The 17,746-nt window shown below is 41.9% G+C and overlaps 1 protein-coding gene across 2 annotated transcripts in view; it reads left to right on the top strand.

The window, feature by feature from the left end:
- The window catches only part of ATL2 (atlastin GTPase 2), a 55,803-nt gene that overhangs the window by 690 nt on the left and 37,367 nt on the right, over window positions 1–17,746 (top strand). The window lies entirely within an intron of this gene.

The following is a 17,746-nucleotide window of genomic DNA, read 5'->3' as shown; positions in this document are numbered from 1 at the left end:
CAGGCTGTGGCTAGTGAATGGGGGGCCGGGCTTGCCCGGTGCATGGGGCGGGGGGAAACGCAGTGTGTCAGGCTCTGGCTAGTGTATGTGGGGGCCGGGCTTGCCCGGTGCATGGGGGGGGCACAGGGTGTCAGGCTCTGGCTAGTGTATGGGGGGTAGGGCTTGCCTGGTACATGGGAGGTGGGGGGTGGCAGGCTCTGGCTAGTGTATGTGGGGGCAGGGCTTGCCCAGTGCATGGGGGTGGCACAGTGTGTCAGGCTCTGGGTAGTGTATGTGGGGGCAGGGTTTGCCTGGTGTGTGGGGCTGGCAGGCTCTGGCTGGTGCATGGGGGTGGGTGGCACAGATTGACAGGCTCTCCCCGGGATATGGGGGGCAGGGTTTTAGTGCATGGGAGGATGGCACAGTGGCAGGTTCTTGCTAGTGGATTTTGGGGTAGGCTGTATGTAGTAGGCCTGCCCAGTATGTTTTTGGGGGGATGACTGGCAGGGTCTGGTTCATACACTTAAGGATCCAATTGTGTCCTGTGTTTGGTGGGTGGGGAAGGAGAGCTGCTGCTGGTAGGTGTGGGAGCTGTGATCTGTAGTCCCGGTAGCAGTGCTGCATGGAGGAATCTGCTCTGATTGGAGTGCAGTACTGGCGGTTCATTTATGCTGTGACCTACTTTTAAGTAGAACAAAAATCCTGAAGTGCCAGTTTTATCCCTTCCAACTCCCTCATTTGTTGTTTCTCAGCTCCTTCCCCTCCATAGGGAAAGGTTCTTTGAGCTTTGCCCCTGTGCAGATAGTTACTGTGAGTCTGGAGCAACACGCTCAGTGTGTGCATAGAGGGAGTTTTGTGGCAATGCTGAATTGAACTGATAACATTTTAGTGACCTCGCCCTGTGCTGCAACATGGTTCTAACTGGCAAGTGACCCGGAGACCTTGCCTTTGTGTATGTCATGATAAATTATGTGCGTAATTGTTGCTCAGTCTCTCAGGGAGAATAAATTTGTAATACTCTACCACTCTGTAAATAAACCCAGGCAAATGATAGTGTTTGGATACTATAATGATGGGGAAATGCAGAAAACTTAATATAAATTAAAATGTCAATCCATATAAAACCTTAATGACTCAAATCCTAAATGATGGGAGCAATTTATTTTCTCATTCAAATAAAACTGAAACAGCCCTAGTTTATAGGTACTGTGCTTACTGGTTCTGTTCACAGCATTTGAAGTGGGCTCTGGTTGTGAAATTTTACTGTCCAGCTGAGAAGAGAGATTGTGAAGAAGAACTAGACTTTCCTTGCCCGCTTATGGGAGTGTGCTTGTATAAACATCCTGCTTGTCATGGATGCAGATTTGTACAGTAGAGTGTCAATGTTCTTGTTGTAGCAAGTCCTCTCTTCATAATGGGACCTTCTGTCTTCAAGGGTTTGCTACTTAGATTCGTATATATTTGAGCCTAAGGTCATACAGAGTGGCTCAAGAAAAAAAACGAACATTTGAGAACATGTGAATGTCTGATTTGAGAGCTAGAAGGACAGGCAATGTTTTGCTAAGTCATAGGATCTTGGGGAGTTAGAATATAATGTAATATCTTAGTCGAATGTTGAAGTCAGTAATTTGGGCAGACTTGCAACACTTTAACTACACTGTTGCATGATTTTAACACTTAGTTTGAAAACCACATGGTTGAATTCAGCATTAACCAAAAGCTGATTGGTGGATACCATGTGCTGCCATTGGTTAGTGGTGATACAGTTGCTAGCTGCTGGATATGGAGACATCTTGGTAGAAGTTGGAAGTTGCAGATCAGATACTCTGCAAACCTGTTGAAAGAGGGGAATGATAACAAAATGTTGAATGTGCGAATATCTGAATATTTTTGACAGTGTTGCTGCTCTTAGTAACTTAAAATAGTCTGAAGATCAAATGTCAAAGATCTGAAATTACTTACGTTCTTTGATACAGTTCTCATGACTTATCTACAAACTGGTAATTCACTGTTGAAATATTTCCTAGCTTTTTATAGGTCAAAATAAAATCTGTTCACCTGTAACAAGTGGCCTCACTGTGGCAGTGTTCTCATTATAAAACAGGAACACGCATGTCCTCTACTTCAAGTGAGAACATAAGTCGTCATGGAACTACCTTAGCAAGACATTTGCTTTCACATTAAATCAATGCTTAGCATTGGAGGAGCTTTCTGTGTCTTATGTACCATCATGTAAAGCACATTGGCAGATTCATAACATCTGGAGAACAGGAGGGAAGTGTAATAAGATAGGTATATAGAGGCTGTTATCTGAAGAGAGTTAGACACCTAACACCCATTGATTTCAGTGGGAGTTAGGTGCTTATACTGTTAAAAATCTGGCTTGTAACTTGTCTCCTGTGTCATATACTTCTTTACGGAACCTAAACACTTCCCTTAACTTACGACTTTTAATGATGTTATTCTTCCTCATTAAAAATCTATATTTGTTCAACAGCAGTTCTGTCCTTCAGGGTAAAGTGTGCTGCCTTCAAGAAAATAGGGAGGGGATGGTCTAAGGAAAGACTAGACAGACTCAAACATCATTGACTCCACTGTCTTCTCCCTTGCATCACTAGTGTTCTTAATGGCAACATCAGAACTATTTCAGTCCTGAAGCTTGGTTGGTCATACTACCAGTACAGTAAAAATGGTGGCAGTGAACTTCTGAAGTACAGACTAGAATTGGAACAGAACTAAATTCACGTTCTTCTCACTGAGTGAAACATAACTGTAATATTCAGTTTTGTATGACAATCACAAATTGCGAACCTTTCACCAGGGCTAGGATGAGAGGAAATAAAAAGTTATGACAGTGTTCATATTCTTGTCAAAGCACACTAGACCACATCAAAATCTGATTACTCAGTTCTGAGCAGTCATGGACGTAGGACAAACTCCATACTTAAAGGATACCACCAAAGCTGTTCAGCTTTGACTGCAGCCCCTGGGGCTAGCTTGCCTTTATATTGTTGTTGTTGTTGTATTATATTCAGCAGTAAAGCAAGGAACTGCAGTTAGCAGAAGACTTGAGGCCTAATACATAATCTGTAGATCAGGCAAGATGACCGATGTCTTTTACTTGGGACCTAAAGTATGATTTCCAGTCACTTAAAATATTGCACTGTATCGATAAACATGCAGAGTTGCTGTGTCCATTTAACAACCTGAACTTCTTAGAATGATCTGCAAAAAGTTCAAAGGGGCAGTATCAAGTTTAAAATCCAGAGTTTGAAGTGGTTTGCATTCTTGCTTGCATGCAACACTGTGTGTGTGTATACACAGTGAACTGTGCATTTGCAGTTCACCAACTTGCATGCATTTCATTAAATCCATCCTGGACCAACATTTTAAACTTGATTTACTAACAGTTTAAATTATTAAAAATGACTTCTTAGTCTTATTGTCCAAGGTGAGTGAAATCCCAAAAATATAGTTCTTGTTTACACCATGCTGGAATTCTTGCAATCCAAATACTGTAGAGGAATTTTGAAATACCTGCACTTATTCTGAAATCTTAAACTTAACATGACTTCTGAACATTGCAATGAAGAATTCTATTTAGCTTTTTGTAAAAACAAAAACCACTTCTGTAAGCTAAGATCTGAGTTTGAGCTGTCTGGCAGTGGTGCCTCTTTCCTGTTAAAATGAAAATATTTTACCCTGAGCATTAATGGATCATTTTCCTCATATGTTCAGAGCTTTGCCGTAGTCCTGCAGTTGAGTGTTAGTGGAACTCTGGATGGGTTTGCCCACATGAATCCAATTTCAGTATTGGAACTTATGCTTGTAACATGAATACTAGTGGAAACTAATCTGTTCTAAGGAATGGTCTCCTTTTATGGATAAAAGCAGGTTAATGATGTTTAAGAACAGTATTTCAGTTAATTTTTGTCATGCAGTAGTCTGAAAGGAGTAAGGGTATCTGTGCAAATAGAAATAACTCAGCTATAGTACTTGGCAACTAATTTCACAGGAAAAGTTTGAGTACTTATCGAGGGAATCCGTAGCTGATCATATCATGCTTCAACTGTATGACTTCCCTAATATTACTATTCTTTAATAATAATTTCCTATGAAGCTAAATGATTAACACTACACAGGTCTGCACTTTTAAAGACATGGAAGATCTTGGGGGTTTGCAGAAGCCCCCAATATGTTTCACTATACTGATTTTTTTTAAGAGATGTTCAAAATAAAATCAGAAAATTTTGTTTGCACTGTATAAACTGGAAGTTTCCCTCATGCAGTGGCATGCGGATTGGGCCAGTCTCATTTTTTAATACATGGTAGCTATCTGAAGTATCTTAAAGGGACCCTCAACTCAAATGTCTTGAAATATACTAACTTTAAAAAGTGTCCCATGTCTGACAAATTTGAGGCATACTGTTTAATGGGCACTGTTTATCTAAGTTTTAAAAAAATTCTGGCAACAAGGGAGAAACTGCCTGCAAGGGGCACAGGAAAACTGACTTTATTTTGTGCATGAAAGCACTGTATAAAGAGACTTTTTTTTTGCTTTCAATTACTGTAATCTTGGCTATTAAATCTAACTAGTTAGTAAAAACAAACCTCATTTTCAATTGGTATTCCTTTGGCATCGGTCCTATAAATGCTTGCATGAAGTGGTCCATGCAGCACTCCCACTGTGTGATCCTTGCTGTTACTTTCTGTGGACCAGCAGAAAGTGCCAGAGACCACAACTTAAGAACAATTGTCTTGAGAAACTTTTCAAGTTCAAGTGCAAACCATGATAGCTGTCACATGCCTAGCAGAGAAATTTAGACAATCATTATTTTACCACTGTGTACAACCAGGTTTGCGTAGCATATACACTTGTTATCCGTTTTTTTCAGTGGACCGATCACATTTTAGTACTAACTTCCTGTGAAATTCTGGATTGGCAAAAAAAGTCACTTCAGAAGCAAATATTTCATCAGACTAGCTATAATATATATCTATGTATTACACTGACTTTAAGTGGGGAACATTGACATCTGGAAAACAAACTGTTTTTCAAGTAGTGGCTAGTAGTGGATAGACACAGGTAATCAAGTTAGAGTCGAATGTAACACCCACCCACTCTGTGGGCCACACATAGAGAGAGTGATGAACGTGCTACAGCAGTGGTCCCCAACGTGGTGCCCGTGGGCACCATGGTACCTGCCAGGGCATTTGTGTGCCCGCCTAGTGCCCAGCAGGGGAGAGAAGCTGCAGCCCCGCGCCTGCTGGGAACAGAGAACTCCGGGGCTGCAGGCTGTGGGTGCTGGTATTCTCTGTCTCCGGCAGGCACCGGGCTGTGGCTTCTCTCCGGGGTGAAGCTGCGGCCCCGCCCCTGCTGGGGACAGAGAACTCTGAGGCTGCAGGCTGCGGGTGCTAGTGTTCTCCGTCCTCGACAGGCGTGGAACCTGCCTAGTGCCCAGCATGGGAGAGAAACCACGTCACCGGGCCTGCCGGGGGCAGAGAACTCCAGGGTTGCAGGCTTCATTCTGTGTTAAAGTAAGAATAATAAATATATTTGGCCCAGTAGTTCAACAGTGTTTTACTTCTTTTAAATAAGGTGAAAACTGCTTATGATATTTATTTTGTAAAAACTCCGTGTTTTCTTACAGGTAGATAAAAGAGCAAATTCACATGGTAAGGTGAAAGTATTTGCCAAATAATTTAATATCTTTCCCATGTAGAATTACCCTTATCTTATGGACTCATATTATGTAATAGTAAATATGATGTTTTTCATATTTAATGTACAAATACAAAATAAGCCTTGAAAAATTGTTGGCGCCTTCCTCACTCTTCTGAAAACATGAATGTGCTACTGGCCACAAAAAGGTTGGGGACCAGTGTGCTACAGTCTTAGTACAGCTGGGTCTTCTGGTTCATGCAGTGGAGGCATATGCTTTTAGAACTAGAGGTCCCAGGTTTCGTACCTGCTGCCAATGACCCACCCAGGAGTGCAGTGTTAGAGACAACAAACTTCCTGAAAGTTCTCCGAACAGAAAGCTAGCTGCCGCAACTTCCAAATCAACATTTCGTGTTAATACCCAAAGTTTTTGTATGGATTGGCTATGTGAAATTTGGGACTGTTTAATCTGACCTTTGAAACTGGACTAAAACAAGATTCTCTCTGAAAATACATTAAAAATGCAGTTGACCCTCCTAATCAATCTCATATCAAATATTCTGAAGTGCTTGTGTATCCCTGTAGCCCCCCTTGATATTGGCTAGTGGTTAGCTGCTATTTAGGGATGGGGAAAAAATTAAATGATCAAGACTTAAGCTATTTAGGAGCTAAGGGGAAATCCTACAAAGAGTAGCTGGGGAAAGAACATTTTCTTTCTGCAGCTCAAGCAATAGCAGTAAATTTAGTAGTCATGAACAGACACACTAGAAACTTGAACATGCAAATAGTGCACTTATATAGCACTCTACATCTGCAAAATGCCTCATAAAGACTCATCCTGTGAGGAATGTAAATACTATCTCCATATTATAGTTTAGGGTATATAGAGTGGGGAATGGAGATGGTTTTGGTGACTTATTCCAGGCTCCCCAGGGAATCATAGGAAGGGACTTAAATTGTAACTCTTGCATTTTTTGGTCTCTTGCTCATGGCTTCCTCTCTGAAAGAGGAATATTTTGCTGTTTTCTCCTTGTTGGATGGAGACTTCCCCCTCCCAATTTCTGATATATTTCCTTTTCTCTAGCTGGCCCTGCATTAACAACTTCAGTTTTGTGTTTAAGCTTCTGCCCAGAGAATGAGCACATGGTTTCTTTAATTACTGTTGCACAACTGACCTGGAATGTAGCACTGCTGCATGGCAGGATGGCACTTGCACATCACCATTGATCTAGGTGGATTGCTCTTCAAGAACCCGAATGAAAACCAGAATCTGAAATTCATCCTGAGTCTTCACGCAAGGAAGAAAAGTTGTTTGCACAAATAAAAAATCCATAGATCTACAAAATGCATTTCAAAGTGTAGGCATAGACACTGATATAAATCAGAACTAGCATATAATTATTCAAATATAACTGTGTTAAAAAATATTTACAGAAGTGATGAACTATGCTTAATGAAGTGACATGTCCCTGACCATCTTGGTGAATAGACTCCATACTCCAGGTGTCCCTAAGCCTCCAACTGTCAGAAGCTCTGACTGGATGATGGGGTGGATCATTCGAAATTGCCCTATTCTGTTCATTCCTTCTGAAGCACCTGGCATTGGCCACTTTCAGAAGGTAGGATGTTGGACTAGATGGACCACTGCTCTGACCACTATGGCTGTTATGTTAAGTCTTGCTGGTGCAAAACTGTGTAAGTGAAATCAGAATCAGACCCCAAAACATCTTCAGTAAAGCTGCAGTCACACACTAAGATGGAAGGAAAAAGTCTGTTTTATAACTATCTGCATTGTATAAACAACTTATTGATATCAGGAAAATATTTAACATGTATGTTGGCACAGTTTGTGCTGCATGACTGCCAGTAAAATGAAACTTCATTTTCAATCAAACTAAAAAGTGTGAGGAGAATCCTGTTGAAATAAGTGCGTGTTCTGCGATACAAGGTCTGCATCTTTACACTGCACACTCCAGGAAAGTTGTTCTCACCGAGTGATACACCTCAGTTTGAGATAAAGGTGTGACTTGAAGTGCAGTTATTTTAACCCTGTACATAAGCCAAATCTTATTAGTGCCCCCTCCAAACTCCTGAGGGGCTGGCTTGCACCACTTACGTCTCGTAACTTCTTTCTTGAGAGTAGGTAAAAAGATAAAGGAAGAGCCACTTTTCTTTCTCTACTTCTTGGAGGTGGCTGTTGCTTTCCTGTGTCTTTTTAGGGTATATCTACACTGGCAGAGTTACAATGCTAGCTGTTACAGCGCCACTCAAAGTGCTGAAGGGAAATCGCTTTTGTGTGTTCATGCTGTCAGCTGCCTGCACAATAGCATGTTCACACTTGCAGCACTTGCAATTGTATTCAGCATGGTGCACTCTGGGTAGCTGTTCCACAGAGCATCTCTTCCCCTTAAATCGCATCCTGCTCTGAAAGACCATGACTCTGGAAAACATGCGTGACATTGGATGGCTTTGCACAAATGGGCTTCTTAACTGCAGAGGGGTGATAGATGGCCTGCATATTCCATTTCTGGTACCAGACCACCTAGCCACCAAGTACATTAATCGCAAGAGGTATTTCTCAATGGTTCTCCAGCGCTTGTGGATCACCGTGGGCATTTCACAGACATTAATGCAGGCTGGTCCGGAAAGGTGCATGACACATGCATCTTTCGGAACACTGGCCTGTTCAGGAAGCTGCAAGAAGGGACTTTTTTCCCAGACCAGAAGATCCCTGTAGGGGAAGTTGAAATGCCCATTGTGATCCTGGGAGACCCTGCCTACCTGTTAATGCCATAGCTTATGAAGCCATACACTGGGCACCTTGACAGCAGCAAGGAGTGATTCAACAGGCTGAGAGTGCAGAATGGCTCTTGAGTGTGCTTTTGGCCATTTAAAGGCCTGGTGGTGCTACCTATATGGGACCTGGCCAATTGCAATATTCCTAGTCTTATAGCCGCATGCTGTACCCTCCATAATATTTGTGAAGGGAAGGGTGAAAGCCAGAGTTATTAGAGGGGTGGGGCTACAAAGATCAGGGGTGCCTCGAGGCAGCAATTTGAAGCTGAAACCCACTAATTATTGCAATGCTTGGGAGTACTGTTCTTGTAATGGTAGGAGGTGATTGTGATTGGTGCAGATGATGCACTATGAAGGTGTAAGAAAAATGCTTGTTTGCTTTCAAACCAGAACAGTTATTTTATTAAACAACTACTGGATTGGGGGGAGAGACCAAAAAAAATCAGCACTGAGGGGGATGCGGGAAGGGAGAGTCGCAGGAGAAGGTACGTCCCAGGATGGTTAAAGCTAGGAGGTTGATAAGTGTGTTGGCGGTGTGTGGGAGGCTCATGGAAAAGTTTTGCAACAGCGTCCGCAGGGGAGGGTGGGAGTGGAGCTGCTTGGTTTGCAGTGCTAGTAGCACCTGGAGTGTGTCCACTTGATGCTCTGTAACATTTAAGAGCCGCTCTGTGTCTTCCTTCTGGTGCTCAGCGTTCTCCTTTTGGTCCCTCCTCTCGCTGTCCCGCCACTCCTTCAATTCTTGTTTTTCAGCCGTGGAGTGCATCATGACCTCACACAGAAAGGTCATATCTGTGAAGCCAAAATGCAACATTTTACAGAAGCAGTATTGTTTGTCACACACAAACTACTGATTTAAAACACAGCCACTGTTCACATACCTATCACTAACTGGCTGACCCCAGGCAAGCACACATGAGCCACAAGACACCCCAAAATGGTGAGTAACCACAGGGGCAGGGGAAGTCACTGTTCCAGGACCGTACTGTACACTGGGCATGTGGCTCTTGGGGAGAGCCAGCACTATGAGGGGGCCTTATAATCATTCCTGTCCCCACATTTTCCCCAGGCTGTGTTCATTATGAAAGATATCTCGCTGCTGAGGGTGAGCAGGGAATCAAGACTGCGGCTTCTGCTCTGGCCCTTATACGGCTCACCTGTGTGCAGTAATGGTGCCTGTCCCTCCTCCCAGTGACAGCAGGGTGGCACGGGAAAGTTACTCTTAATGGGGCAAGAAATGAAACAGCGCTGCTAAAGAACCTGCGGCAGCGGATTGACCAGTATTTCCATGAGAGGTTTCTGGCGATCTGAGGCAGATTCCTGTGAAGTGAGGGAGTCAATCAACACCCTGTTCCACAGCTCAGACTAGGCATGTGGTGGTACATGCATCATACAGACACAAGCCTGCTTTCTGCAATCCTCCTGCCCCTAACAACTTGCTTCAGTGATTCCCAAAATCAAAGCCACTTACCAGGACCCTCTGTTTGTGCTTCGCCAAGTTCTGACATCTGTGATTGGTAGGGCCCTCTGGGGTAGAAAAGAGCTCCAGAGGCTGTATGCACCTCTGACCTCTGAGTTGTCATCTGCCTCTGGGCCCCCCTCCCCCTCCACATCCTTGTCCAAGATTTCCTCCTCCAGTCTCAGTCCACGCTCGACTGGCATGCAAGCCACTGAAGTATCCATGATGGCCTTTGCAGCGGAGGTGGGGTCGCCACCGGGTATTGCATCTAGCTCTTTGTAGAACAGGCAGCTCATGGGTGCAGCACTGGAGCGATGGTTTGCCTCCTGCACCTTGTGGTAGACGTTCTGCAGCTCCTTCACTTTGACTCTGCACTGCGGTTTGTCCCGGTCATGGCCTTTCTGTCATGCTTTGAGAAATCTGTCTGTAGGTATCATCATTCCTATGGCCGGAGCACAGCTGGGACTGGACAGCCTCCTCTCCCCAAATGCTAATGATGTCCAGCAGCTCAGCATTTCCCCACGACTGGGATTTCCTGGTGCGTGGAGCAGGCCTCGTCTGCTGGAAAGATGTGCTGAGACCACTGCTTGTATCACCAAGCAAACAGGAAGGGGACTTTCAAAATTCCCAAGGAATTTATGGGGTGGGGATAATTGGTCACCTGAGGGCAGGGCAGTAGAGTTCAAATAGATGACTAGAGAGGCAAGAACAGGCATAGTAGGGTACCTCCCAGAGGCCAGTTGCAGCTCTGTAATCGACCAGAGTGTCTACATTGGCACCGCAGTGCTATACTCCTGGTGCAGAAAGCTGTACACCTCTCAGTGGCTTTTTACAGTGGTGCAACTGCGCAGTTTCTGCGCACTAAGTGGCTTGGTAGTGTGTACGTCTCAGGAGTTATAACGCAGAAAGCTGCTTTACTGTGCAGAAACTTGCAAGGGTAGACAAGGCCTTAATGTGGTCGGATTTGAGATTCCTTTGGTTTGGGGGTTAATTAGGAACAGAAGCATACTGTCACAGCACGGAAGACTGACAGCTTGTGGAAACTCTCACAGTATCAGTTTCAGGTGAGGAGCAGGCAGTGGAAAAAGGTGAATTTTTAAAGCACCAAGATCCTGCTTTCATGCATAGATCCTGACTCCCTGCAAATACACAGAATGGCGCTGAGCATTTCAGCAGCAAAGCCTGCCATGTAGTCTTGGTGGCTGTTGTGACCAACCTCATTATCTCTAGCTTACTTGCATATATATATACCTGCCCCTGGAAATTTCCACGACATGCATCTGACGAAGTGGGTATTCACCCACGAAAGCTCATGCTCCAAAATGTCTGTTAGTCTATAAGGTGCCACAGGATTCTTTACTGTTGTGACCAAGTATCTTCTTTTTAAAAGAGAACTTTTTCCTTGACAACAGTTTCCTTACAATGTAAACCTACAAAATACTTAATAGCTCAATAAAGTAATGTGAAGAGTTCTTGTTAATTGTTCATGTATAAAGTAACACCTTATTCTAAATATTATATTTCCATAGCATTAGCTTTAATGAGATACTTCATCTCATCACTGTTGCTATTCTGTTTGTTGGAAGTGGAATTTAGATTAAATTTTCTGGGGTTGGGACATTATTTCATGTTGGTTGCGTTATGTGCTCTGTGTATAGTAGCGTTGTGGGGTTTATAAGACTTGGGTGTCTCATCTACATTAGAAGATCACCCTGGAAGAGGTTCTGTCTGGGAAAGCTGTGCTGTTAGTGAAATCTATTGGGTTCAAATAAAATATAAAGTATTTAAAAGCAAGTATTGTCTCTAAATGCTAACAGGCTTTTAAATCTTAATTCTAGAAAGGTAGCGCTTCCTTAATGTTACATTTTTAATGATAATCTTATGTATAGCTTTATTTCTAAGATGCACATTTTTGTAAAGGTGCAATATTCCTAAAGCTTCATGCAAGAAATCGGCTAGTTCTTATTTCTACAGTGCTTTTAGTAGTATTTATGTGGGTCAGCTGCTGAATCCTTCTCACATGGCACATTCCTAAAGGTTTAACAGTGAAGAAAAGAATCTTCTAGTATGAACTGAAGTTAATGGTGGTATACGTGGAAGTTGAACTAATCTTAAGAGCCGTATTCAAGATCCCATATGAAAATGGGCTTACAGTACTTCATGGACAAAACTTAGAATGGAAATGGAGACATCTATGGAGCATTCAGACACTGCACAGGAATCTTGATTGTATGAAGAGATGTATGGAGTGTGAAGAGGATTTAAGTTGGCTCATCTAATAGAATGTGAATAAGCAAGAATAACATGCCATTTAAGTACTTTGCATTGCAGGCATACCATTCTTTTGGTCCTTTTTGTTAACCAAATATCCTACTAGACTCTTCTGTAGTACAAAATACATGACTAGCTTCCTATTTTTATAGAGCATTAGAACTGGTTAAAAAGAGCTCAAAGTGAAAAGTAATCCATTATTGTACTTGCTTGGGGTCCCTGTGTCAGCTCTGTCACTGTAATGTTTCTGTTTCTAAAAAAGACCCACACAAACCGAGGAAACTGACAATATACTACAGGTGCCCAAAATAAACTGGGGCAAAGCTTCCATGTATTGGTTATAGTGCTATTATGGTCCTGTCATAGGAGGTTAGTAAATCTTCAGACAGAAGCACAATTAAGGTGACTGTCCCTTCAGATGAAAACAAGGTTTTAAAGACTGTAAAGAACAGTGACGAAGGGTTGCTGTGTGTATATATGATCACTGTATAGAAAAGTGAAGGTCAGAAATAATTACAGCAATATTGGATTAGAATCTCAAACTCATCTGACTGATGGCAAAGAGGGAAACAGTCAGCTCCCTCTTGTCTTCCTTTCATAATCCTTGCCATCTTGTCATTCTCTTCCACGTTTTTCATTTTTAAAAAAGGGCGTCAGAAGGCAAGTCTGTGCTTAAAATGATGCAGCAACACTTGTCCAATTCTGTAGCGTTTCAGTGATGATGCTACTACACTGATGGGAAAACTTCTCCCGTTAGTGTAGTGTTAATCCACCTCCGCAAGAGGCAGTAGCTATGGCGACCGAAGTTTCCTGTCAACATTGTGCTATCTACACTGGGAGTTAAGTGTGTATAACTGAGTAGATTTTCCACACACCTGAGTGATGTAGTTATACTGACATAAGTTGCTAGTGTAGACCAAGCCTAACAGAAATGCACTTTGTATGTAGACATAAATTGTATTAGCGTCATCCATGCCACCAACTGGTTACAAAGTTGGTTTAAATTGTAGTGTAAACAGGACTTAATGGAGTGAAACTGAGATGATCTGGAGAACTTAATACCTTTATTATGAGGAAATGCTTTATGCAGGAGCAGCATAAGAATTTGTCTTTGCACGCATGTGGGAAGAGGTGCAGAGGACCCAGGAAAAGGAAATTTGCTTGTTTGGCTGCAATTCTGTCTGTCTTGAGTAGTCCTCTGGGAGGCCAGATTGATTTAAATCAACTTTAATCAGCTTTTCCATTTGTACTTCCTTTCTCTTTTAAAGAAAGGTGCATTCTCATTGGTTGACATAACTATTAAAACATGTTGATTTACAACTAAATGGCCTTTACACTATATTTGGTATTTCTTTTGACTACCTAGGAGGATACACTATAACTATATACATTCATTTAAGCACTTTTATACTTAACATTTTCAGGTTCTTAAATGTACATTTTTGGTATGTTAGAAAATGGTGAATGATATATTGCTCACTTACTAGATATTTAACTTTTTGCTCATGAATTGTCAAGCTGTGTTAAGATGGTAACTGTAATTAAATTCTAAACAGCATATTAAAGTTATTTTTATTAAACAAAACAACCTTAAATGTTTTGGATATAGAAACTTCTTATCAAAATGTTTCACATGTACAACTAAATGATTTATTAAACAGGAGGATTAACTGTTTTCCATGGATTAAACTGATTTATTTAATCTTAACCTGGGAAATTTTTCAATTACATCTATGTGAAAGTGATGGGAGCTTAAGTTCCTACTCAGTCTTTTGAAGATGAGACAGTCTCCTAGGTGGCTTAGGCTGACCTACTGTACCATATTTATAAAGCTTGACCTCAAAAAATTAGATGTTTCCCTAATTCTTTTCGTTAGATAGAAAAGCAGCCTCTACCTCATTTTTTTGGATGAGACTTCGGGATTCAAGAAAAAATTATTTAATAAATAAAATCCAATTTAAATAAAAATCATTAACTTCTATTCACCCTCTCCTCTGCTGATACTGGAAGAATTTATGCTGTTCCTTCCTACATAGAGCTTTCTCCCCCTCATCCAGCAAAAGTTAACCTGGTAGTTTCAGTAACACTGGTTTACCACAACCAGTTATTTAAAATTCATCTTTGTCTAGGAAAAATCAGGATGATCAACTTTTCTTGTTGGACAATCAGATACTTCTCCACGGCCAACTTGGATTCTGTAACAAATTTCAATACAATCCCAGTTTGATGCATGCTATTAAATCTACTTTCACATACAATAAATTGATTGCCTGAGGTTTGGACAAATTCTGCTCCCCTTCCCAATGTGTGTGTGCTTTATGGGATCTGACCACTTCTGGAGGCAGTAAACAAGACACTTTTGGGGACAGGGGAACTTGAGATGCTGCATTTTTATTTCCCCATTCACGTCTTAACTTACCAGAGTATTTCCTAGAACAGCATCATGCAGCTTGGCACTGTCCTGGTAGAGCTCATTCTAGGTGAGAAGGAAGAGAAACAAACTGTTACTGTCTCCTCCTTCCCCATCCCCAACGCTTAAAAAACCAAACCAAACTTTCCTCTTCAGCAGTAGAGGAACATAATTGTCTCAGCTGCTTGATCCATAGGGTGTCCCCAAAACAGGAAGTGCATATTGAAATTTGGCTGGGTTTGACACATTTCATACCACTACAGTCTTTGCAGATATTCTCTACAGCATTTTTCTGAGGCCCAACTTGTGTGAAAGCGAACTGCTGAATATATCAAGGTGGGGAGGAGTGTTAACTTTTTGCCACCTATCCTGCAGTAATGTACTGTCTGCAGAAAAGTCCTGCCTTTCCTCCTGAATTAAAAAACACAACAAAATACCAGTTCCAATATTACCATTTAGCGGGAACTCTTCCTCTGCCATTGTATACACACCTGTCAGTAAATAGACCTTTGATTTCTTTTGTCTAATTAGCTATGAAATTTCTTGGGTTTCTAGGTCACCAGAATATCTTCTCTCCCCATTCCCTTATGGGCATGCAGCTTCAGGTACTTTGCCTTTTTATGATTTTATATAATCAATCCAGAATTAACAAACATAAGAAACAGAAATTCTGTAATTAGAAAGGGATGGGGGTGGTGGTAAATATTCATTTCCCCCTTATTCTTGTGGATTTCCAAACAAGTCTTTGGGACTTAACTCATCCATCCTATTTATAGCAGAAATATTCAAAACACTTAAATATTTCTGGCCTTAAAATGAGCTACTTGGCAACATTTGCTAGTCAGCAATAGAAAGGCAGTGATGCGTAGAAGTCTGCAGTGGTGCCATAACTTTCATGGGAATCTTGCTGTGAATTTACAAAATAAGACAACTGGAAAAAGGGTAGATAGCAATTGTTGATGTAAAAGAAAATCATTTTATCACTTCGGAGTGTAGCAGAACTGTCTCATAACTGAACTATGAAATATTTTAGATATTGTAAACGTGCTTATAAGGTAACTAAAGTAAATTTTATTTACATCTGTCCCTTAAGAGAACTAGTAACTTTATTAAAATTTCACACATGCCTACACTTTCTCTATTCAGTTCACTACCCCAAAACAGTAACCGCACTCAGGCCTCTCTCAGTAGAGAAAGGAGAGGGACTTAAAAATGCCAGTCCTTTAGCTGGGTGAAAAGGTCTGACCAGTGCCTTAAAAAATTAAATTTTATGCTTCTTCACACTATATAAAACTCTTCAAGAACTAGCTTGGAATCTTAGCTCAAACTTTACATCCAAAAGCTCAAATAATAAACTTCCCTTTAAAAGGGGCTGCTATAACCTTTAAAATGTTTGTCTGAAATTTTGGTACAATACCTAGTGAGCTTATGAGCAAAGTCCGAGGTTACTATGATTGGAAAGTTATCGAGACAAACTTCCTGAGTTTTTTCAGTTGACTGTGCATGTGATAGCACTTTGTGTACTCCTTTCAGATTGTCCTGTATCAGCCTTTCCCTTATAAATATCAACACAGGAGCAAAACAACATCTATTTTTAAAAAAGCTAGCACTTATTTAAAAAGGTTACTGTATCAATGTTTTTAACTTAAAAGGCCCCAAGCAAACTGTTCCTTTAAGCAGTTTTCATACTAGTATCCCCAAGTAACACTTTACTGCTAAATTTTGAGCCGATTTTACTTCTCATGTAAGGCAGTATTTTCCTATAGGCTTCAGAAAGATGGAATGAATAGAGGTCATTCAACACTCTTACAAAAGCCTGGTGTTAGGAAATAATCTTAGGTTTTGATCTTTTCTTTTGTAACCAGTTCTTGTTGTGATGAGTGCAGACAAACTCTGTAGTCTCTTAACTAAAGACCGTTCCTGCCCCAAAGAGACTGCAATCTGAATAGTCTAAGTGGGAGGGGAACCATGCGCAGAGAAGTGGAGTATTCGGTCTTCTCTTGGGATACAGTGTACTGAATAGGTGGTAAAACTATTGTTTTAATTTTCCAGAATTAAATTACTGTAAAATGCATATAAGGCAAACACTGTGGGTACTGTGACAGGGTGAAGCCAGATGGCTACAGGAGAGTGATAGAAAGCAGCTAAATTAGCCTCAGATAAAGCAGGTCCCTTTTCCCTGGGTAAGGTAATGGGCAGTTCCAGAACAATCAGGAACTTGACTGTTTAAGGCAGTTAAAGCAGGCTAATTAGGACACATGAAGGTAATTAAGAAGCAGCTAGAATCTGTTAAGACAGGCAGGCTACCCAGAGCACCTGGTTTAAAAAGGACCTCACTGCAGTCAGTGAGGGGCGTGTGAGGAGCTGGGAGCAAGAGACAGGTGAAAAGCCAAGAGTGAGTAGGCATACTGCTGGAGGACTGTGGAGTACAAGTGTTACCAGATATCAGGAGGAAGGTCTGGTGGTGAGGACAAAAAGGGTGTTGGGAGGAGGCCATGGGGAAGTAGCCCAGGGAGTTGTAGCTGTCCTGCAACTGTTACAGGAGACACTATAGACAGCTGCAATCCACAGGGTCCTGGGCTGGAACATGGAGTAGAGGGCGGGCCCAGGTTCCCCCCATCCCCCCAAACTCCCTCTTTTATATAAGAGGAGTTGATCTGGACTGTGGGTCCCACCAGAGGGGATGGTCTCTGGCCTGACCCCTGACCCATAAGGGGAGCCAGCAAAGACTGTGGGGATTGTCCTCCCTTCCCCATGGTGGCCAGCAATGAGGTTAGCGTAGTGAACAAGAGGTTTGGGCCACTAACAAAAGGAGCCAAACTGAGGACTGCCGAAAACCTCTGAGACAACAAATCCACTAGAAAGCACAGAACCCACCAAGGCAGAGGAGGAACTTTGTCACAACACCAAACTAGTACTAATTACTCTCAATCAATTTGTAAGCACCTAGAGGATATAGGGTTATAAGGAATAGCCAGCATGGATTTGGCAAGAACAAATCATACCAAACAATCTAATTTCCGGGTTTGACAGGTTTATTGGGCTGGCTGAGCAGGTGAGGGGTTGAGGGGGAAAGAGAGGGAAGAAGTAGACATGATATATCTTGATTGTAGCAAGGCTTTTGACACAGGCCTACATGACTGTGTTCTGAGCAAGCTTGGGAAACGTGGCC

This window comes from Chelonoidis abingdonii, chromosome 3 (assembly GCF_003597395.2).
Source record: "Chelonoidis abingdonii isolate Lonesome George chromosome 3, CheloAbing_2.0, whole genome shotgun sequence".
NCBI classification, from domain to species: Eukaryota; Metazoa; Chordata; order Testudines; family Testudinidae; genus Chelonoidis; species Chelonoidis abingdonii.
Note: the sequence above shows the minus strand (reverse complement) of the source record. Positions and strands in the feature narration are given on the sequence as shown.